Raw genomic sequence first — 24,152 nt, 5'->3', positions numbered from 1 at the left:
AAGTCAAAGGTGACTCGGAGAGGAAAAGGTCAGTGGGTGCGAGTGATCACACGCTGAGCACCAACCCTCAGGCGGGCTGCTCACGGACACGATCTCTCACTACTGTCTGGCGGCAGGGGTTATGTCCCCACGTCCAAGATGAGGAAACTGGGCTCAGAGGGCTGTGGTGACCTACCAGGAGCTGACCCCAGGCCATGGGCCTGATCCACGAAGCTCCTCACCCAGCGCGGGCACCAGATGACAGGGCATTTCCCTGCACCGAACTAGGGGATCAATTAGGTATCAAATATAAGGGAAGATCTGCATTATACCCACTGACACGGCCTCTAACTATATTCAAGAAATGCAGGAAATGACAACAAAGGGAAGCAGAATGCAAATTTACTAGTTCAGTGTGATCTTAGCTGTGGAAAAACAGAACTACTCTGAACAAAGAGAGTTGGAAAGAAATACACTGACATGTGACTGGGGGCTGTCTTTGGCTGGTGGGACTACAGGTGGATGGTCTCCTTGCTAATTTGCAATAGCTTCCAAATGTTCATTCCATCTGTATAATAGACACATAATTGATAAGCTTGGTTTTTGAAAGAGACCTTCGTATTACAGGGTGTAAATATACTCTGAAGAACCAGAGAACTTGTGTAGCCAGATTCTAGAATCACAGTTCGAGCGGGACAGATGGGGACACTGAATTAAACAAACCTCCCCTAGGCTGGTGCTCAATCACACCTTGTCTTGCCCCAAAGGTGCCTTGGGTGTGGGGAGGGGCTGGACACCACAGGCTGGGCTCAAGGAAGCAGGGGAGCCGGCATGTGTAAATACCACCATGCCAGGTCAGGACCAAAGATGTGGTCCTCTAGAGACACCCATGTCGGACTTCCCTGGTGGCACAGTGGTTAAGAATCCGCCTGCCAATGCAGGGAACATGAGTTCAAGCCCCGGTCTGGGAAGATCCCACATGCCACGGAGCAACTAAGCCCGTGCGCCGCAACTACTGAGCCTGCGCTCTAGAGTCCGCGAGCCACAACTACTGAGCCCATGTGCCACAACTACTGAAGCTCGCGCACCTAGAGCCCGTGCTCCGCAACAAGAGAAGCCACTGCAATGAGAAGCCCATGCACTGCAACGAAGAAGTAGCTCCCCGCTCACTGCAACCAGAGAAAGCCCGCGCACAGCAATGAAGACCCAACGCAGCCAAAAACAAATAAATAAATAAATTTATATATAATAGGGGGCTTCCCTGGTGGCGCAGTGGTTGAGAATCTGCCTGCCAATGCAGCGGACACGGGTTCGAGCCCTGGTCTGGGAAGATCCCACATGCCGCGGAGCGACTAGGCCCGTGAGCCACAATTGCTGAGCTTGCGCGTCTGGAGCCTGTGCTCCGCAACAAGAGGGGCCGCGATAGCGAGAGGCCCTCACACCACGATGAAGAGTGGCCCCCACTTGCCGCAACTAGAGAAAGCCCTCGCATAGAAACGAAGACCCAATACAGCCATAAATTAAAAAAAAAAAAAAAAAAAAATTTAATATATAACAAAAAATAAAGACACCCATGTCCTACTCCCTGGAACCCGGGAATATACTACCGTATGCGGCAGAAGGAATTTTCTGATGTGATTAAATTAAGGATCTTGAAACGGGGAGATAATCCTGGGTTAAACAGTGGGCCCTAAATGTCACCATAAGTGTCCTTATAAAATGGAGGCAAAGAAAGATTTGACTAGAGAAGAGACCACCCGAAGATGGAAGCAGAGACTGGAGTAACGCATTTTTAACTTGGAGATAGAGGAAGGTGCCATAAGCCAAGGAATGCAGGTGGCCTTTAGAAGCTGGAAAAGGCAAGGAAATGGAATCTCCCCTGGAGTCTCCAGTAGGAACCAGCTCTCCTTGATTTCAGCCCAGTGAGAATGATTTTGGACTCTGATCTCCGTAAATACAGAGAATAAACGTGCATTGTTTTCAGGTGCTAATAAGTTTGTGATAATTTGTGAGAACAGCCATAGGACACGAATACAGTTGGGGAGTAGAAAGTGTCTGACGGATACGAAGGGGGACCCCGTGACTCCCTAGGGCGCCCTGAGACTCAGCGTCCTCATCAGGAGAGCGGGGGTGGCCCCTGCGACGCTGAAGCATGGCCGAGCCGGGAGGGAGCTGGGTGTGGTGCTGATGGCCTCGGTCGGTGCTGATGGCCTCGGTCGCTGCGCACAGGCACGCACTGCGCCGTCACTCTGGGGCGAAGCTGGAGAGGAAGGAAGGGAGGCCGGGGGTGGGGGGGGTGGTGGAGGTGGGCGTGAATCCAGCTGTGAAGTGCCCAGGAAAAAGACCTGGAGGTTGTGGCTGACCTCAAGTTTAACACGAACTCACGGTCAGCTGCCACTCTTCAGCGGGCCTCAGGCTGCATGACCCATTCCAGCGTCGAAATGAGCATGGTTCTGGGGCAGCCGACCCCGGCCCCGACAGCACTGTGCTACGTACCCCCTCCTCAGCCAACTTCACACCTGTGCTACGAGGAGGTCGGGACGATGGCCCCAGCGCACAGATTGGGGAGGAGAGGCTCAGACGGAAGTAGCCTGCAATTCCACCCCACGGTGGGCCCTAGAGCCCCGCCCCTGCACTGAAAAGCCCTCTGCATTTCTACTTCATCAAATGCGCACCCCCCGCCATCCCGGTTACAGGGCAAGCAGCCCTGCTTTGGGGGCATGGCCGCTATTCTGCACCCCAGCTTCCACCCCACACCCTCATGTGCTTCTTTTCCTTTCATTTAAAAGCAGCTGCAAGACGGCTCCCTGCTTTCAGGCACGAAGCTGGTCTCTAAGCCTGAAGAAGAGACCCGGGCTGGGACTCTGCTCCCGCCACTCACTAGCTGTGGGTCCCGGCGCAGGTTGCTCCTGAACCGCTCTGCGCCTCAGCTTTCCCACCTGTAATGAGGATACTCCCCTCACACGCTGAAGAATAAACAAGGTCATGACTGAGGGGCCGCGTGCCTGGCCCAGAGAAGGCATCCGCCAGTCCTGTCTCCTCTTCCCTCTGCCTACGTAGCTGCCCCTCCACCTTCCACCGCAGACCCCTGGTTTTGTTCGGTCTCCTCCACACAGCCATGTGCTTCTGGGGAGAGGCGCCCGGGGCCGCCCGCCCTGAGCCAGCAGACCTCAACTGGCTTCCTCCGACCCACCACCTCCTGGGACATACACTCAAAATGTAAGCTGATCAGATCACCAACACCAGTCTCTCTCCAGGGGCGGGATCATGACCTTGGCCTTTTTACAAAGCTCTTCTGGGGGCTTCCGAGAAAGGCCTCTCACTCTCGCCACCGCAAGTGCCTAAGCCTCCGGGACCACCGGCGCCCGGCCCTGCACCAGTTCCCTTCTTGCTCAGAGACGCCCACGCCCCCCAGCTCACTGCAGAGCCACCTCGAGCTGGGTCTGCTGCCAGCAGCCAGAAGCATCCGAACTGCTACACCCACGTGCCTCAGTTCTCAAGACCTCACTCGAGAGAGCTTCTGCTATTTATAAGCTGCAGCTAAAATTTTTCAGAAAAGCATTTATAGAAAGCTCTTTGCGATAAGATTAACCAAGATGGCGGAGTAGAAGGACGTGCTGTCACTCCCTCTTGCGAGAGCACCAGAATCACAACTGACTGCTGGACCATCATTGACAGGAAGACCCTGGACTTCACCAAGGAGGACACCCCACGTCCAAGGACAGAGGAGAAGCCACAGTGAGACGGTAGGAGGGGCGCAAGCAGAGTTAAATCAAACCCCGTAGCTGCTGGGTGGGTGACTCACAGACTGGCGAACACTTATACCACAGAAGTCCACCCACTGGAGTAAAGGTTCTGAGCCCCACGTCAGGCTTCCCAACCTGGGGGTCAGGCAACGGGAGGAGGAATTCCTAGAGAATCAGACTTTGAAGCCTAGTGGGAATTGGATTGCAGGACTTTGACGGGACTGGGGGAAACAGAGACCCCACTCTTGGAGGGCACACACAAAGTAATGTGTGCATCAGGACCCAGGGGAAGGAGCAGTGAGCCTGGGGGAGACTGAACCAGACCTACCTGCTGGTGTTGGGGGGTCTCCTGCAGAGGCGAGTGGTGGCTCTGTTTCACCGTGGGGATAAGGACACTGGCAGCAGAGGTTCTGGGAAGTTCTCCTTGGCGTGAGCCCTCCCAGAGTCTGCCATTAACCCCACCAAAGAGCACGGGTAGGCTCCAGTGTTGGGTTGCCTCAGGCAAAACAGCCAACAGGGAGGGAACCCAGCCCCACCCATCAACAGTCAAGTGGATTAAGGTTTTACTGAGCTCTGACCGCCACAGCAACAGGGAGGGAACCCAGCCCCACCCATCAACAGTCAAGTGGATTAAGGTTTTACTGAGCTCTGACCGCCACAGCAACAGTCAGCTCTACCCACCACCAGAGCCTCCCATCAAGCCTCTTAGATAGCCTCAACCACCAGAGGGCAGACAACAGAAGCAAGAAAAACTATAATCCTGCAGCCTGTGGACCAAAAACCACAGTTACAGAAAGATAGAGAAGATGAAAAGGCAGAGGGCTATGTACCAGATGAAGGAACAAGAAAAAACCCCAGAAAAACAACTAAATGAAGTGGAGATAGGCAACCTTCCAGAAAAAGAATTCAGAATAATGATAGTGAAGATGATCCAGGACCTTGGAATAAGAATGGAGGCAAAGATTGAGAAGATGCAAGAAATGATTAACAAAGACCTAGAAGAATTAAAGAACAAACAAACAGAGATGACCAATACAATAACTGAAATGAAAACTACACTAGAAGGAATCAATAGCAGAATAACTGAGGCAGAAGAACGGATAAGTGACCTGGAAGACAGAATGATGGAATTCACTGCTGCGGAACAGACTAAAGAAAAAAGAATGAAAAGAAATGAAGACAGCCTAAGAGACCTCTGGGATAACATTAAACGCAACAACATTCGCATTATAGGGGTCCCAGAAGGAGAAGAGAGAGAGAAAGGACCAGAGAAAATATTTGAAGAGATTATAGTCGAAAACTTCCCTAACATGGGAAAGGAAATAGCCACCCAAGTCCAGGAAGCGCAGAGAGTCCCATACAGGATAAACCCAAGGAGAAACACGCCAGAGACACATAGTAATCAAAGTGGCAAAAATTAAAGACAAAGAAAAATTATTGAAAGCAGCAAGGGAAAAACGACAAATAACATACAAGGGAACTCCCATAAGGTTAACAGCTGATTTCTCAGCAGAAACTCTGCAAGCCAGAAGGGAGTGGCATGATATACTTAAAGTGATGAAAGGGAAGAACCTACAACCAAGATTACTCTACCCGGCAAGGATCTCATTTAGATTTGATGGAGAAATCAAAAGCTTTACAGACAAGCAAAAGCTAAGAGAATTCAGCACCACCAAACCAGCTCTACAACAAATGCTAAAGGAACTTCTCTAAGTGGGAAACACAAGAGAAGAAAAGGACCTACAAAAACAAACACAAAACAATTAAGAAAATGGTCATAGGAACATACATATCGATAATTACCTTAAACGTGAATGGATTAAATGCCCCAACCAAAAGACATAGACTGGCTGAATGGATACAAAAACAAGACCCATATATATGCTGTCTACAAGAGACCCACTTTAGACCTAGGGACACATACAGACTGAAAGTGATGGGATGGAAAAAGATATTCCATGCAAATGGAAATCAAAAGAAAGCTGGAGTAGCTATACTCATATCAGATAAAATAGACTTTAAATTAAAGAATGTTACAAGAGACAAGGAAGGACACTACATAATGATCCAGGGATCAATCCAAGAAGAAGATATAACAATTATAAATATATATGCACCCAACATAGGAGCACCTCAATACATAAGGCAACTGCTAACAGCTATAAAAGAGGAAATCGACAGTAACACAATAATAGTGGGGGACTTTAACACCTCACTTACACCAATGGACAGATCACCCAAAATGAAAATAAATAAGGAAACAGAAGCTTTAAATGACACAATAGACCAGATAGATTTAATTGATATATATCGGACATTCCATCCAAAAACAGCAGATTACACGTTCTTCTCAAGTGCGCACGGAACATTCTCCAAGATAGATCACATCTTGGGTCACAAATCAAGCCTCAGTAAATTTAAGAAAATTGAAATCATATCAAGCATCTTTTCTGACCACAACGCTATGAGATTAGAAATGAATTACAGGGAAAAAAACGTAAAAAGGACAAACACATGGAGGCTAAACAATACGTTACTAAATAACCAAGAGATCACTGAAGAAATCAAAGAGGAAATCAAAAAATACCTAGAGACAAATGACAATGAAAACACGACGACCCAAAACCTATGGGATGCAGCAAAAGCAGTTCTAAGAGGGAAGTTTATAGCTATACAAGCCTACCTAAAGAAACAAGAAAAAGCTCAAGTAAACAATCTAACCTTACACTTAAAGAAACTAGAGAAAGAAGAGCAAACAAAACCCAAAGTTAGCAGAAGGAAAGAAATCATAAAGATCAGAGCAGAAATAAATGAAATAGAAACAAAGAAAACAATAGCAAAGATCAATAAAACTAAAAGTTGGTTCTTTGAGAAGATAAACAAAATTGATAAACCATTAGCCAGACTCATCAAGAAAAAGAGGGAGAGGACTCAAATCAATAAAATCAGAAATGAAAAAGGAGAAGTTACAACAGACACTGCAGAAATACAAAGCATCCTAAGAGACTACTACAAGCAACTTTATGCCAATAAAATGGACAACCTGGAAGAAATGGACAAATTCTTAGAAAGGTATAACCTTCCAAGACTGAACCAGGAAGAAATAGAAAATATGAACAGACCAATCACAAGTAATGAAATTGAAACTGTGATTAAAAATCTTCCAACAAACAAAAGTCCAGGACCAGATGGCTTCACAGGTGAATTCTATCAAACATTTAGAGAAGAGCTAACACCCATCCTTCTCAAACTCTTCCAAAAAATTGCAGAGGAAGGAACACTCCCAAACTCATTCTATGAGGCCACCATCACCCTGATACCAAAACCAGACAAAGACACTACAAAAAAAGAAAATTACAGACCAATATCACTGATGAATATAGATGCAAAAATCCTCAACAAAATACTAGCAAACAGAATCCAACAACACATTAAAAGGATCATACACCACGATCAAGTGGGATTTATCCCAGGGATGCAAGGATTCTTCAATATACGCAAATCAATCAATGTGATACACCATATTAACAAATTGAAGAATAAAAACCATATGATCATCTCAATAGATGCAGAAAAAGCTTTTGACAAAATTCAACACCCATTTCTGATAAAAACTCTCCAGAAAGTGGGCATAGAGGGAACCTACCTCAACATAATAAAGGCCATATATGACAAACCCACAGCAAACATCATTCTCAATGGTGAAAAACTGAAAGCATTTCCTCTAAGATCAGGAACGAGACAAGGATGTCCACTCTCACCACTATTATTCAACATAGTTTTGGAAGTCCTAGCCACGGCAATCAGAGAAGAAAAAGAAATAAAAGGAATACAAATTGGAAAAGAAGAAATAAAACTGTCACTGTTTGCGGATGACATGATACTATACATAGAGAATCCTAAAACTGCCACCAGAAAACTGCTAGAGCTAATTAATGAATATGGTAAAGTTGCAGGATACAAAATTAATGCACAGAAATCTCTTGCATTCCTATACACTAATGATGAAAAATCTGAAAGAGAAATTATGGAAACACTCCCATTTACCATTGCAACAAAAAGAATAAAATACCTAGGAATAAACCTACCTAGGGAGACAAAAGACCTGTATGCAGAAAACTATAAGACACTGATGAAAGAAATTAAAGATGATACCAACAGATGGAGAGATATACCATGTTCTTGGATTGGAAGAATCAACATTGTGAAAATGAGTATACTACCCAAAGCAATCTACAGATTCAATGCAATCCCTATCAAATTACCAATGGCATTTTTTACGGAGCTAGAACAAATCATCTTAAAATTTGTATGGAGACACAAAAGACCCCGAATAGGCAAAGCAGTCTTGAGGCAAAAAAATGGAGCTGGAGGAATCAGACTCCCTGACTTCAGACTATACTACAAAGCTACAGTAATCAAGACAATATGGTACTGGCACAAAAACAGAAACATAGATCAATGGAACAAGATAGAAAGCCCAGAGATTAACCCACGCACCTATGGTCAACTAATCTATGACAAAGGAGGCAAAGATATACAATGGAGAAAAGACAGTCTCTTCAATAAGTGGTGCTGGGAAAACTGGACAGCTACATGTAAAAGAATGAAATTAGAATACTCCCTAACACCATACACAAAAATAAACTCAAAATGGATTAGAGACCTAAATATAAGACTGGACACTATAAAACTCTTAGAGGAAAACATAGGAAGAACACTCTTTGACATAAATCACAGCAAGATCTTTTTTGATCCACCTCCTAGAGTAATGGAAATAAAAACAAAAATAAACAAGTGGGACCTAATGAAACTTCAAAGCTTTTGCACAGCAAAGGAAACCATAAACAAGACGAAAAGACAACCCTCAGAATGGGAGAAAATATTTGCAAATGAATCAACGGACAAAGGATTAATCTCCAAAATATATAAACAGCTCATTCAGCTCAATATCAAAGAAACAAACACCCCAATCCAAAAATGGGCAGAAGACCTAAATAGACATTTCTCCAAAGAAGACATACAGACGGCCACGAAGCACATGAAAAGATGCTCAACATCACTAATTATTAGAGAAATGCAAATCAAAACTACAATGAGGTATCACCTCACTCCTGTTAGAATGGGCATCATCAGAAAATCTACAAACAACAAATGCTGGAGAGGGTGTGGTGAAAAGGGAACCCTCTTGCACTGTTGGTGGGAATGTAAATTGATACAGCCACTATGGAGAACAATATGGAGGTTCCTTAAAAAACTAAAAATAGAATTACCATATGACCCAGCAATCCCACTACTGGGCATATACCCAGAGAAAACCGTAATTCAAAAAGACACATGCACCCGAATGTTCATTGCAGCACTATTTACAATAGCCAGGTCATGGAAGCAACCTAAATGCCCATCAACAGACAAATGGATAAAGAAGATGTGGTACATATATACAATGGAATATTACTCAGCCATAAAAAGGAACGAAATTGAGTCATTTGTTGAGACGTGGATGGATCTAGAGACTGTCATACAGAGTGAAGTAAGTCAGAAAGAGAAAAACAAATATCGTATATTAATGCATGTATGCGGAACCTAGAAAAATGGTACAGATGAGCCAGTTTGCAGGGCAGAAGTTGAGACACAGATGTAGAGAATGGACATATGGACACCAAGGGGGGAAAACTGCGGTGGGGTGGGGATGGTGGTGTGCTGAATTGGGCGATTGGGATTGACATGTATACACTGATGTGTATAAAACTGATGCCTAATAAGAACCTGCAGTATAAAAAAACAAACAAAACAACTAATACTAAACTTTCATTGGGTTATTTGTATGGAAACATGTTAATATAAATGTTTCAGACATTACATGAAATTTCTAAAAATCTTATATTTGTATTTGTATGGAAATATGTATGGAAATATGTTAATATAAATGTTTCAGACATTACATGAAATTTCTAAAAAAAAAAAAAAAAGAAAGCTCTTTGCTTTTTATACCACAAGAAAAACAATCTCCCGTGGGGCCTTGTCTGGTTTGACGGTTCTCTATTTATTAAACGCCTCATCTGTTTCCAACACCTCGGATGCCAGGGACCTACTGAGAGTGGTGAACACATACTGATCCAGCCCACCCTGTGTGTTACGGCTCACTTATTCCTGAAAGCAAGTCCATTTGACGAATGGGGAGAGTGAGGCCCAGGAAGATGACCTAAACCCTGAAGGCAGCCAGAGACGCAGCAAACGTCGGTTTCAGTACCAGGGCTGCAGGCAGGGGCAAGGCTGGGTCACAGGTAGTGGGAGCAGATGCCTGAGCTGAGCGCTGAAGGACGAGGGGTCAGCCCTGAGACAGGGAGGAGGGCCCGGGTGGAGGCAGAGAGAGGCTGACCAGCAGGTGTGGCTCTGGGGCCTGAGTGCGCCGTCGGCAGGGGCTGGAGGGAGAACGGCATGGGCTGGAGGGAGAACGTGCACAGGGCAGGGCTGAACCCTGCACATTCCAAAGAGAGGGCTGGCCCTTGCCCGGCTCTGGGGAGGGAACCTCCAAGCCCTTGGACCATCCTGCCTGACAGAGTCTCTCTAAGGTGGGCCTTGGGCCACACGGCATCAGCTTGCCCCGTGAGGGGGCTAGAGACTGCATAACGAAGGTGACAAGGTGCCTGTGTGACTGTAGCTAAAACCACCCCGGACAGCAAGGCTTCTCTGGTGGGCAATGTTCCGCGTGTGCTCACATTGCTGCTGGAGGATTAGCCCTGTCTGTGTGACTCCCCTGGGAGAAGACAACTGGAAGCTTCCACCTGGTCTCTCCCGGACTCTGCCCCGAATACCTTTTCCCCTTGCTGATTTTAACCTGTTTTGGTTTTGCTGTAATAAACCATAACTATAACAGCTTTGCTGAGTTGTGATCTGTCCTTCCAGCAAATCACAGAAGCTGAGGGTGGTCTTGGGGACCCGTGACCACATTCATGTATGGTGCCACGTGATGTGAAGGGAGAAGCTGGCAGAGCCACCGATGTCACGATAATGGCCAGGCTTTATCCTGAGGGAGCCACAGAGGGACTTTAAGGCGGGGGGAGGCGGGGACTAACATGGTGGGGGACGGACTGGAGCAGTAGAGGCTGGAGGTGGGGCAGCTGGGAGGAGGCTGGGGGACGGTCTAGGCCAAGAGCCCAAGGCCTGAGCCAGGACCCTGTGGATGGAGAAGAGAGAATCCCAGGTTGGGACATGTATATATCTGCATCAAAATGAGACAAAACCATTATATAGATAGTTCTGCAGGGTCTGTCCCAGTTAACAAAGCCACCGACGACCAGAACTTTGGGAGTTTCTCATAAAACATGGCTGAACAAATACACACTATTGTGAGCTGTGAAAAAAAGAGAAGCAAAAAAAGCCCTCTGCCCTCTGTGAGGGCTTTTCTACTTTTACCAAAGGGGTGAGCTTTCCTAAAAGAGAAGCTGATGCTGCTTGAGGGCAAGCGGGGAGGTACAAAAACTGGAGAAGTGGTGCCTTTTCCTGGGAAGAGGGGAGGGTGTGCCCGGGCCAGGTGCTTGGAACTGGGCAGCTGCGGCTGGGGTAGTTGGTCCACGTAGGACCCAGGCCCCGAGTGAGAAGTGGCTGCCTTGAGGTCACTGAGGGTGTTACTGGCAGAGCCACCAGCCCCGCATTTGCCCTCATTTTCCAAACCACATCCGGCCACCTGCATGGCCCTGGGGCGTCTGGGATTCCCACCTACAGACACAACTCACCCCCAGCTTCGAGGACCAGGGTTCTCTGCCATCACCTCCACCTTCGCTCAGGTCCACTAACCTTTAGTTCTTCTGCCTCTCCAAACCCGAACTTCATCTACTTTATTCACTCTAGCATTTACTCAGTCCTACCCTGTGTACAGTGACGACAACACAGAGAGGAAAAATGGTCCATCCCCCGAGGGGGGAGTCACAGAGAGCACACAAATTCTTTGCAGTACAACAGTCGTTCATACAACAGGTATTGTTGATCACCTGCTATGTACAGACACTATTCAAGGCCCCGAAAATATGGCTGTAGATGAGACAGAGGAGTCTCTGCTCTCGTGGAGCTACATTCCAGCGGGGGAGACAAACAGGAAAACAAGACACAACAGAGAAATTACATGGCGTGTTAGAAGAGGATCAGTGTCACGGAGAAAAGACCAAGTGGGGCAAGGTAAGGGGAAGAGGGGGCCCGGCGCAGGGGTGAGGGGATTAACAGAGGCGGCCAGAGGGAAGAGCATCTGAGACCAGAGGGAGGAGCCAGAACAAAGTCCTGGGGTGGGACCAAGACAGCAGGAGGCCAGTGTGGCTGGAGGGCAGGCAGGCGGCACTGTTACTGAGCCCTGGGCTCTCCTTTCCCTCCCTTCCTACCCCAGCCCCTTTTCTTAGACACCAGGAACAGGGGTGTTTGGGAATGAATATGGGGGGACCTCAGCCTTGGACCAAGAGGAAAAGAAAGATTAAGAAGGGTATGGGGGAGGGGTTGTGTGTGGTGGACAGAATAACAGCCCTGAGACATGTCCACACCCTAATCCCAGAACCTGTGAATACGTGACCTCACATGGCAAAAAGGGACTTCACAGATGTGATTAAGGATCCTGAGATGGGGAAATGATCCTGAATTATCTGCGTGGGCTTTCAATGTAATCACGAGGGTTCTTAGTGGAATCAGGAGGCAGAAGAGGACAGCCAGAGGGACCGTGACCGTGGAAGAACGTTCCGAGAGCTGCTACATTGCTGCTCTGAAGACAGAGGAAGGGGCCATGAGCCAAGGAAAGCAGGTGGTCTCTAGGAGCTGGAAAAGGCAACACCCAGGGTCTCCCCGAGTGTCCAGAAGAAACACAGCCCTGTGCACCCATTTCAGACTTCTGACCTCCAGAACTGTAAGAGGAAATATTTGTGTTGTCTTAAACCGCTAAGTTCGTGGTAACCTGTTACAACAGCAATAGGAAACTAATACAGGGGTGGGGGACAAATAAAGAACAGGGCGGAACTCAATAAAGAGAAATGGATGGGAAACACATCCTGGAGTTGGGGTTGAGAAAGGGGCAGGAGGGAGGGGCGATGGAGCCAGGGCAGGCCTGCCTCTGTGCGTCGGGGCCGAGGACACAGGGGTGTTGCGATCGCGGGACCCTAGCAGCTGCGGAGCTAGTGGGGAAAGAACAGCTGTGATCCTGAAAATCCAGACATCCCCGGCCACTGGGGCGACCTCTTCGGGGCGTGGATGTGACACCCAGCAACGACAGGCCACGTATGACGGAGGGGAGGGCCAGGGTGGCCTGGGAGCAGCAAGGAGGGCTTGCGGTTGTGACGGTGTCAGCCCCACAGGGCGGGATTTCCCTCTGTTTTGTTTATGGCTGTACCCCCAGCACGTAGAGCAGTGCCTGGCATGCAGCAGGCACCCAATAAATAATTGTGACTGACCGACGGCCTGAGAACTGATACTAACTACATTTACTGAGTGCCACCTATGTAAGCGGTACCCGGCCAGGAGCACTAGGGAGCAAGCAGCACACTGAACCCTTCCTGGATGGGAAAGAAGCTCAGAGAGGTGAAGTCACTTCTTCAAGGTCACACAGCGGCGAACACTAGTCCCAAGAAGGGAATCGAGCTCCTTCTGGGGCAGGGGAGGGGGAGATGTCAGAATTAAGTCTTAATGGAGGAGTGGGGTGCTCTGGGCGGACACGCGGCCGAGCAGCCGAGGGAGAGACACAGCTCCAGGGCAGCTTCTGCACAGCTACGGCCGGAGCAGCAGGCTGAGGGGGAGTGGGGTCGAGGGCCGGGTCACAGAAGCAGACTGGCAGCCAGCCCACACACCGGACACAAAGCCGGGACCCCGCTTCCCTCCCAGCCCCACCGCGGCCCGTCACCTCCTCACCTCAGAAGTGACTCTCCCACCACGAGGCTCATCCACCGGGGCAGAGGCAGCTGCCCCACATCCACCCCTTCCTTCGTAACAGAAACTCTCTTTCACTGGGGGCAGCAACGAGTCCAGCCAAAGGACTCCATGTGCCATGGCTCCTTAATGGGGCCCAGGTCTGTCTAGTCCACTGATGGGCCGGGAGGAGGGCAGCAGGCCTGCAGCGGTCATGAGAAGGCCAGCCGTGCACTTCCGTGAGCTCTGCGCACAGAGGACTTTGCCCATCCTCTTCTGCCAGTCGCCCGGCAGGACACAGCCCAGCAACGACAAGTGGGCGCTGCAGCCTGTCGGCCCGAGCGCCTGCTCCTCCACTCCTAGCCCTGGGATCTTAGTTCTAAGTTCATCCCCCAGGCCTCAGTTTCCTCATCTGAAAAAAGGGGATGACGGCTCCAGAATCATACAGTCTCTGTGAAGATGAAATGGTCTAATCCGTGTCAAGCACTTAGCACCGTGTCTGGTGTATCCTCGGGACCCAGGAAATGTTAAATTAATGCGGTTCTGGGAAGTAACGGCAGCAACCGCTCCTGGCATTCTGCCCACAGCCACCTGGTGGCGCCAACAACGCTGAGCCCAGACAGTGCCCAGGCAGGGCAGGAGCTGCCTGTACCAACTACATTTTCCCTTTGGAATTAGCTATTTATTTAAGACTTGGAGGAAGTGTGGCCACGGGCTCAGAGAGACCAGAGGAGGGGAGAAGACATGGGAGAGACAAGGCAGGAAATCAGAGACTGAGGGAACCGCTGCCCCTGGTCGTCATCAGCCCAGCCCAGCGCTGCTGGGCGCGGCCCTGCCTGGGGAAATGTGATGCCCGTTGAGGCTCAAAGGCCCGGCCCGGCCGGTACCTTTGCTGTGTTAGTGCAGGGACTCCCTGTCCCCTGCCCCCCACCATCATCTCCTCTGGGTTGTCTCACCAACATGTGAGACACTGACTCTTGCTTCTTAAATCTCTCTTGAATCGGATCCCCTACTCTCCCTTGAGTCAAAGAAAACCCCTCTAAACCTCAGGGAACGGATGAGCCCAGAGAGCCTGCCCTTCAAGAATGGAAATCAACTGATCAGCGACGAGCAGCTTGCCAACCAGACCTTAGACAAGGCAGAGTCTCAGGCTCCAGAGCGGCGAGGAGGCCAGTGTGGCCAGACCAGAGCACGGCGTGAAGCCTCGAGAGAGTTCTGAAGTTCCAGGATCTGATTTACGTTTTGAAAGACTTGCCCAGGTTGCTGGGAGGTGGGGTGGGGCAAGACGCCAGCAGTCGCCTGGCGGGGGCCGGTGGTGACCTGGGCCACTCTGTCTGGCTCTTACACAACCACCCTGCCTGGTGGGCCCGGCCAACCCCAGGCACAGGAAACGGAGCCCCTGAGAGGGGCAGAGAGGCTTTTCTAAGCCAGTCTGCAGCAGGGAAACCTCAGCGCTCCCCTCCATGTAAAGGCCATCTCTCTTCCCCAGCACAAGGCTCCCCAGCTGCGAGGGTGGGACAGAGACCAGGCAGATGCAGCTTTCAACTGCCCTCTCACCTCCTTAAGCCGCCTGGGGTTCCGGCCCTAATTTCCTCGGGCCTGTTCCTCCCTGTGGATGGGCACACTGCAGGTTTCTCACCCTCCCAGGTATCAATATAACGAACCCATGTTAAGCATTAGAGACCTGTCTGGACAAACAGGAGGTGTGTCTGTCTGTCTGCTGTGGGGAGGGGAGGGGATGTGGAAAGCCTCACTGCCTGTCCTGGTCACATGAACTGATCCCTAAATGTCCCTGCATACTAACTGACCAAGAGACACTGTCACATGTGTTCCATTTCCCAACCCACCCAATGACATACTGGTCATTTTTTAAAATGAAAATTAAATTCTTTTTGTGAAGAGATAGTTTGTTCACATGGTTCTATGTTCCAAAGGTATAAGAGGGACTTCCACGGTCTCTGTGATCCTCCCCTGCCCCACACAGCTATCTTTCTTCCCTGCAGACAAGCTTTTAAGTTTCTTTTGCCTCTTTCCAGAGATTTTCTTTTTTTCTTTTTAAAAATAAAAAAATAAATAAATAAATTTATTTATTTATTTTTGGCTGTGTTGGGTCTTCATTGCTGCGCGTGGGTTTTCTCTAGTTGCGGTGAGCGGGGGCTACTCTCCGTTGCGGTGCGCGGGCTTCTCATTGCTGTGGCTTCTCTTGTTGCAGAGCAAGGGCTCTAGGCGCACAGGCTCAGTAGTTGTGGCTCGCAGGCTCTGGAGCGCAGGCTCAGTAGCTGTGGCGCATGGACTTAGTAGCTCCGCGGCCTGTGGGATCTTCCCAGACCAGGGCTCGAACCCGTGTCCCCTGCATTGGCAGGCGGATTCTAAACCACTGTGCCACCAGGGAAGTCCCTTTCCAGAGATTTTCAATGCGTTTAAGTAAATGCAGTTTGCACTCTCCCCCGCTGTACACAAAAGGCTGCATATGCCAGGAGCACTATTCTGCACTCTGCTTCTTCACTGACTATACCTTAGAAGTCATGTTAAGCAGGCTCATCATCCTCACTGGATGGAGGAGGAAACGCTCTCACAGGGGGACTGCCTTGCACCCCTCGGCTGTTTGCTCCTCGGGTTGCCTCCAGCTGGTACCTAAACACTTCTTGGTCTCAGAGGTTCTCAGTCATCCCTCTTCTTCCTTCTTTCACTGGAAAATACTCTCTCTACCCCAAGAAGTCACCTCACGGCTAAAGAGCAATTACATTCTCCTTCTCACTCCTGAGGCCCAAACCTGCACCTGAAGGAGCTCAGGTGGGGGGACAAACAGCAAATTTCCCCATGGGGAAAACGAATCAGGTTAGACGTATGTGGAAAAGTCAGGAAACAACCAGAGGAGTAGATTTTTAAGGAAGATTCTAGAAGCACTCTTAATATAAAATAATAGGACTGGATGAGATCTGAGGATTACTCAGGTACTGGGTCCCTTACCTTTTTTGCCAAGAACTGTTTTGTTTCCTTCTCTTGTACTGAAAGATATTTTTTCCCCCTCTACCTCACCGCATTTTGCGTGTGTGTGTGTGTGCGTGTGTGTGTGGCCGTGCTGCATGTGAGATCTTAGTTCTCTGACCAGGGATGGAACCCGTGCCCCCTGCAGTGAAAGCGCAGTACAGTCTTTACCACTGGACCACCAATGAAGTCCCCCTAACTGCATTTTTAACATTTAAATTTTAACTACACAATCAATACATCAGTCCTCTCTTTAAAATATTGTTTTGGCCACCACCAACAAAGCTAAGCATCCCCTGGTCACTATCCTTGATCCTGGTCCCCACACCCATGAGGCACCCCGGTTAAAAGCCGCTGTGTATCTCTTATCTACGTACTTGTGCGTACCTTCATAGCCAGAGGAAAGGATTTTATTCATATGTTTTCTCTACTACACAGGGGATCATACTGCATGTGTCACTCCAAAATTTGTAGCGTTTTCAACAGGTTTTCCTCTCCTTCTAGCTGCTGTAAACCAGTCCACAGTGTGACTAGACCACATTTTATTTATCCGTGCCTCTACTGATGGACATTTAGAATGCTCCTGATTTTTTCTTTATTATAAACAATACTGCAACAAGCACGCTCACTCATGCTTTCTCGGGCACAGGCACAGACACTTTTCCAGGGCAGATCCCAGAAGAACTGCTGGCCACAGGTACCTGCATTCTGGTTTTGCTAGGGACAACCAAACTGCCCTCCAACTTGCCTGTATGTGCTTTTATTCTAACTGGCAGTGCCTGAGACAACCATTTCCCTACAACCTGCCAGCACCTGAAATTAGGAAGGTATTGCCAACCTGATGTATGAACTGCATTAAAAAAATAATAATGATAAAAGCACCAACCATTCAGCACCACTGTATGTCGGCATGTGTTGGGTAATTCACAAATATACCTCATTCATTCAGTCAACAAACATCCACTGAGACTTAGGACAGGACAGGCCTTGGGCTGGGCAAACAAAGACAATATGGCATGGCCACCCGTCCTCAAAAACCCAGTGTTATAAATGTGATGAAGGAAAAGCTACCAGAATTGAAAACAGGTAGTCAAACAAAAACCTGTGCACAAACATTCACAGCAGCATTATTCCCAACAGCCAAAAGGTGCCCCCATCTCTAACCACCCTTTGCCTCCATCACTCCACTCCAGCCCCACAGGCCTTCTTGCTGTTCTTCACACACGCCTAAAGCACTCCTGCCTCAGGGTCTTTGCACTTGCTGTTTTCTCTCTGGAACACTCTGATGGCCCCATAGCTCACTCCCTTACCTCCTTCAGGTCTTTGCTAAAATGTCACCTACTCAGTGAGGTCTTCCCCAGCTATCCTTAGGACCCAGCATCATCTGAAATACAATATATTCCATTTACAGACCTCGTTTGTTGTCTGTCTCCCCATTAGAACGATGGCTCCATGAAGGGCAGGATTTTGGTCCGTGATCTCCACTGCTGTACCCCAATGTCTGTGACAGTTGCTGGTCACTGGGGGCACTCAGCAAATGCTTGTTAACCCAATAAACAGATCCAGGTTGCTTTGTGCCAGGTACTATTCTAAGTGCTTTCCATATACTAATTGGTTTACTTCTCACTGCTTCTACCACAGGGTAGGTGCCATTAGCATCTCCCTTTTAGAGTTAAGTAACGTGCTCAATGTCAACATAAATGTCAAAGTCAGGATATGACAAGGTTCCTGCCCTTAAATAATTCAGAGTTTACTGAGGGTAACAAAGAGATAAATTGTTGGACGACAGGTAGACACTATGAAAGAGCTTTGGTTAGAACCTACTGGAAGCCCAGGGGAGGGGCAAGGACACTGTCCTAGAGAAGGAAGGGATGTTTCAGCCTGTTTTGAAGGATGTGGAGGAGTTAGTCAGGGTGGGAAGGGGTTAGATCAATAGGTCATTCCAGGCAAAAGCTCAGATGGGCAAGGGCTGCCTTGAAGAACAGTGTTAAATGCCCTGTGTGAAAACCACAAGATGCCAAAGAAGATACACAAATGGGTGATAAGCATGGGAAAAGCACTGTTAGCCGTCGGGAAATGCAAATCAAAACCACAATGAGATACCAGTTCACTGGTGCCGCTAGGATGACAATAACAAAAAAGGTGGACAATATCAAGTGTTGGTTAGGATGTGGAGAAACTCGAACCCTCATCGCTAGTGGGAACGTAAGATAGTGCAGCCACTTTGGAAAACAGTACGGCAGTTCCTCAAAAGGTTAAACACAGAGTTATCCTATGATCCAGCAATTCTACTCCTAGGTATCTCCCAAGAGAAATGAAAACATATGTCCATACAAAACTAGTACACACATATTCCGTAACAGCCCAAAAGCAGAAACAACCCAAATGTCCATCAATTGATGAATGGATAAAATGAAATATTATGCAGCTTTAAAAAGGAATAAAGTATCGACATATGCTACAAAACAGATGAACCTAGAAAACTAGACACAAAGGGCCACCTATTGTATGATTCCATTCATATGAAATGTCCAGAATAGGCAAATCTACAGAGAGAGAAAGCAGGTTAGTGGTTGCCTAGGGATGGGAGCATGGAGAACGACCACTAAGAGGTACGGGGTTTCTTTCTGGAGTGATAAATATGCTCTAAAATTAGATTGTGGTAATGAGTACACAACTCTGAATGTATAAAAACCACTGAATTTTACACTTTAATAAACGGAGGTGAATTATGCTTTTTTTTTGCAGTATTTCAACAAAGCCATTAAACCAACCAACCAAGCATGGGATGCCAGGGAGGGGCTGAGAAGGCAGGGGCTGGGCAGAGCTGCTTCTAAAGATAGGATCACACTTTCTTGCGGGGATGAGTACAGCTGGTTGAGAATGGGTTGGGGAGGAGACTGTAGTTGAAATGCTCCAGTCAGCTGAGGCCAACAAGGGGCTCCAGTGGAAACGCAGCTTGGCACAGATACACCACAGATACAAGACTCAGTGAGGGGCTGAAGCACCAGGGCCAAGGGACTTTAAGAGCACCACAGGTGGACACGTGTTCTGTAGACAGAACCACACCACCTGTGCTCCCTCCCCAGCCTCTCTCTTGTAATCAACACCAGTGTCCCAGGGGAGAGGCAGTGATGTCAGTGGGGGAGGGAGGCAAAGGTCCAGGTTGTGGCAGAGGCAGTTGCCATGGAGATGGCTTCTCTGGGAACCAGGTGAAAACCACCAGAGGTGGGGGGCAGGGTGGCTTTGACTCTGAGATTAGAACCAATCACAGCCCCTACCTATCCCTGGGTATCAACCACCGCACTAACACTTCTGGACACTTATTATGTGCCGTGCCCTGTTTGTAGTGCTTTACCTGTACTGACTACAACCCAAAGAGGCAGGAACTACCAGCGTTCCCATTTTACAGATGAGCAAACTGAAGTCAAGAGAACTTCAGTAACCTGCCCAAAGTCGCCCAGGTGGTTGGACTGACCGAGGCTGTCTGGCCCCAGAGCTAAGCTGGGGCATCAGGAGCCCCTCCAGTGTGACCCTTTTCACCACTACGCCCCCCCATCGCGTGCCATGTCCAGCACCCCCTTCCTGTTCCCTAATGACATCCCAGGCCATCTCTGTCACCTTCCAGACTAATTTAGTGGTGCAGGTTTCACTCTCAAATCCAATTCGGTGCCGTCTGCTTTCCCCCACTGCAGGCTAGACTCCTGACGGCTTGGAGTGAAGTGGGGGCCTCAGCTGCTCTTTCCTGCCCCGCGTTCCCCCCGGCCCCTGCCGGAATCTGTTCCTGCTCTGGGTGGGGGCGGGCAGGAGAAGACGGGCAAAGGGCTACTGAACAAACCTAACAGCTCTGAGGTCTGGGGCCCTGCTGGCTGCTGGCCCTCAAAGCCCCCCGTGGGGCAGTCCTGGGGGACCTCTCAGGCCTGTGACGTGTTCCTGCTGTGGTTCCCTGCCTCTGCCTCAAACCCCCTCTCTTGCTCCCTCGGCTCCCCCTATGACTGGCCATCCCAATGGGTGCCAACCGCGTTCATTCAGGCCCTGCAACTTTCCTTTGTGCCCAAGCAAACCTGGGGGTGTGGCGCCTCCAAGGCCCACCTCAAGGCAGGGGCACAGGCTGCGCTGCAGCTGCCCTCCACCTCCCATCCCCCACTGGGCACGAGGAGCAGGTGGGCTGTGAGAAAGGGAAGAGCAGCCCTGACAGCTGGCCCTGCTACTCTCCTGCTGGGCATAAACAACTTAACAGAACACATCAGGCAAGGCCACCCTGACTGTGATGGATCTTGACACGTCTCAACACAGACAGAAACACGCTGTCCAAAGCACAAAGGTGACCAAACATCACTCTCCTGGCTCAGAGCTGATGGCTGCTTCTTAACTAAGCACAGCATCAACTCCACTGATAAAGGATGCTGGTCACAGACTTGCCCCTGCTCCCTGCCGGCCTCCAATCCAGAGCAAAACCCCTCTTCCCTGAACCCTCCCCAGTCACCTAACCCAGCCCAGACCCTAGAAGTCCTCTCTGACACCCCCTTCCTGAGCTGCCCCATGGGCCCCCAAGGTGGGTGGTCCCGCAGCTGCGACAAGCAAGAAACCCAAATGGTTTGACTACATGTACTGGTGGTCCTGGGGGCATGGATGGCTGATGAAGGACACCAGCCCCCCTTCAGCAGGAACCCAACCTTCCCAGATGATTCCCTAGAGACCCCCTTCCCTACTCCCCACAAACACTGCCCTCCCCAACTGCACATAGGCTGGGCAGAGTCTAAGTGAGGCCGGCACCCTTTCAAGCTGGGTCAGTCCGGTGGGGGGTGGGGGGAGCAGCTCGGGGGTGTGTGTGGCCCTGCACCGAGGAGTCCTCAGTTCCTTTAGTTCTCTGCTCTGAGCAGAGGATGACAGATGTGGGGTTGGGAGTAGGGGGGTGGGAATCACTGCACACAAAGGTCAGGGAGGGCCCTCGGCCCCAGCCTATCCACACTCGTGGTTTGTTGAGGTTTCTCTGAGTGACTCACCAACCTTTTAAAACTTGGATCTCATGGAAAAGTCTGGATTTCTCACTTCTATAAAACCCGAAGCTCTGTGCTGCCAGGCCGGCATTGTTGCAGGGCACGTGGGCCGACCCTGAGCAGCACCCGTGCCTGCGGGGACAGCTCGCTCGCGGAGCCAGGCATCGTTCCAGGCCTTTTCACACGTTATCTCTGGTCCTCACCACTGCCCTCTGCTATTGTCCCTGCTCTTCTGATGCAGCACGTGGGGGCACAGCACCTTGCTGAAGGCCACACGGTGGTAAGTGATGTGTCCTGAGCTCCAGGACACTATGCTGTCAATTACCTTCAGTTTACCCTGTCCACTCCCTATGGGCACATGAGGGAGGGGTATGCCAGGGCTGGCGCTAGCCTTTAGCTCCCAGATGAGGAAACTGAGGCTCCGAGAGAGGAGGCGTGGTAGGATGGACAACGCTCCCAAAGATGTCCACATCCTAGTCCTTAGAATCTGTGAACGTTACCCTATACGGCAAAAGGGACTTTACAGACGTGGTTAAATTAAGGATCTTGAGATGGAGACACTATCCTGGATTTTTGGGGTGTGCCCTGACGTAATCACAAGGGTCTTTATAAGAGGGAGGGCAAGAGTATCAAAGGAGGAGATAGGGGACATGATGATGGAAGCAGAGGTAGAAGTGATTCAAGGAAGGGGCCACGAGCCAAGGAATGCAGGCAGCCTCTCGAAGCTGGAAAAGGCCAGGAAATGGATTCTCCCCTAGAGCCTCGAGAAGGACCCCTTTTAGACTTCTGGTCTCCAGAACTGAAAGGGAATAAACGCATGTTGTTTTAAGCCACTAAGTTTGCAGCAATTTGTTACAGTGGTCACAGGAAATGAAAACAGAAGATGACCATCGAGGGTGCTGGAGCTGGTGCAGCAGTATGGGGCCTCGCCAGGCTCTGAGAGCTGTGGCTACCTCTGCTGAGGAAGATGTAGCAGGAGCGAGGGGAGGGAAGGGACTCTGGAGGACTCTGAGCTGCTGGGCCACGTGGCAGACCTGTGTTCTGTGTGCCTGGCCCCTGCACTGCCCTTTCCCCAGCTGAACTGGCCTTGGCCTTCCGGCCCTTGTTTGCCAAGACGCCCACCCCCAACCTCTGCCCTCCTGGCCTGCATGACGCAGACACCTGCCCTAGTGCCCCCTCAGAGGCCACAGGATTGAATTCCCCAGTCTCTGTGCCTGAGCAACTCATTTAAAAATAAACTGATGCGGGACTTCCCTGGTGGTCCAGCAGTTGGGACTCCGTGCTTCACTGCAGGGGGCACGGGTTTGATCCCTGGTCGGGGAATTGAGATCCTTGCATGCCCCACAGCACGGCCAAAAAAAAAGAACTGATGCCTAGTGAGGCTACAGCACAGGGCTGGGGGCTGTGAGGAATGATTCTTGGGAATGAGGAGGGTCCTGACTTACCCTCTAAGTGCTCAGGGAAACAGTCACATACACAGACGTCTGCCTTCGAGGTGGCTCTGAAAGCAGAACAAAGTGGGGTAGGAATACGAAGAGAAACAAACATGGGTTGACCTTGAGTTCTTAGTGAGAGCTGGGCTTTACCTACATCATTTCATATAATCCCCTCAGCACCTAAGCCTTAAAGAGAAATAATGAATGCTCATAATTAGGCAGGCTCCGTTCTAGGAATTTTACATACATTTACCTATTTAATCCTCACAATAATCCCAGGAGGTGGGTCATCTTATCCCCATTTTATGGATGAGGAAACTAAATCACAGAGAGAAGATGTCACTTGCCGAGGGTCAAATAAGTGGCGTTGGGAATATGAACCCAGCAGGCTGGCTCCAGAGTCAAGGCTCTGAGCCACTTTTCACTTGATCTTAGCCAAAAGGTTGAGAAGTGATCTGAGCCACTTTTCACTTGATCTTAGCCAAAAGGTTGAGAAGTGATCTGAGCCACTTTTCAGAAGGCAGCTGAGGCCAAGGCAGAGTAAGGGCCTCGTGTGCACCCTTGGCCAGAACTAGGTGGTATGGGCTTGGGATTGAAACCTGGGTCCATCTGATGGAAAACTCGGTGCCTCTGCCATCACGGCAGGCCCGTCACCTTGACTGGGAGACCAGTTTGAGGTTCTGCGATAGGACAGGTGAGGAGGGCCTCCTCTGGGACAGGGGATGGGGAGGGGCAGGTCACAATCAATACAATTTGGCAATTGTGAGCAGCAGCAGACCCGAGGTGAAGGTCCAGGCTTGGTGGCCTCCCAGCAGGCTACATCCTGAGCTGGGGGTCAGGGACCCCACACATCTGAGAGCGGACAGGCTCTCCCTGGGACCAGCAGGGCTTTGGAAGCTGTATGGCGGAGGCCCGGGCTCTAACCAGCAGTGTGACTGCACACGACACCTTGCCCCCTGCAAGCTGAGCGGGTCAGCCTCTGTGATCTGAGTCTGTTCTTGGTAGTTCTTGGCATCGAGCCTGATTCTCAGGGTCCTGCACAGGTTGCTCTCTCTCCCCCTCCCCAAACCCCTCCCTTGCTGTGCTGGGGCCTCTCTCCAATCCAGGGCTCCACTAACCAGGAA

General features: G+C 49.7%; 2 protein-coding genes across 2 annotated transcripts in view; both read right to left on the bottom strand.

Annotated features, from left to right (window-relative positions):
• NUP62 (nucleoporin 62) overlaps nucleotides 1-24,152 on the bottom strand; it is a 31,775-nt gene that overhangs the window by 3,715 nt on the left and 3,908 nt on the right. The gene's annotated exons all lie outside the window — the stretch shown is intronic.
• IL4I1 (interleukin 4 induced 1) overlaps nucleotides 1-24,152 on the bottom strand; it is a 45,450-nt gene that overhangs the window by 17,420 nt on the left and 3,878 nt on the right. The gene's annotated exons all lie outside the window — the stretch shown is intronic.

The sequence above is a fragment of the Balaenoptera ricei genome, chromosome 19, assembly GCF_028023285.1.
Source record: "Balaenoptera ricei isolate mBalRic1 chromosome 19, mBalRic1.hap2, whole genome shotgun sequence".
In the NCBI taxonomy this organism is placed as follows: domain Eukaryota; kingdom Metazoa; phylum Chordata; class Mammalia; order Artiodactyla; family Balaenopteridae; genus Balaenoptera; species Balaenoptera ricei.
Note: the sequence above shows the minus strand (reverse complement) of the source record. Positions and strands in the feature narration are given on the sequence as shown.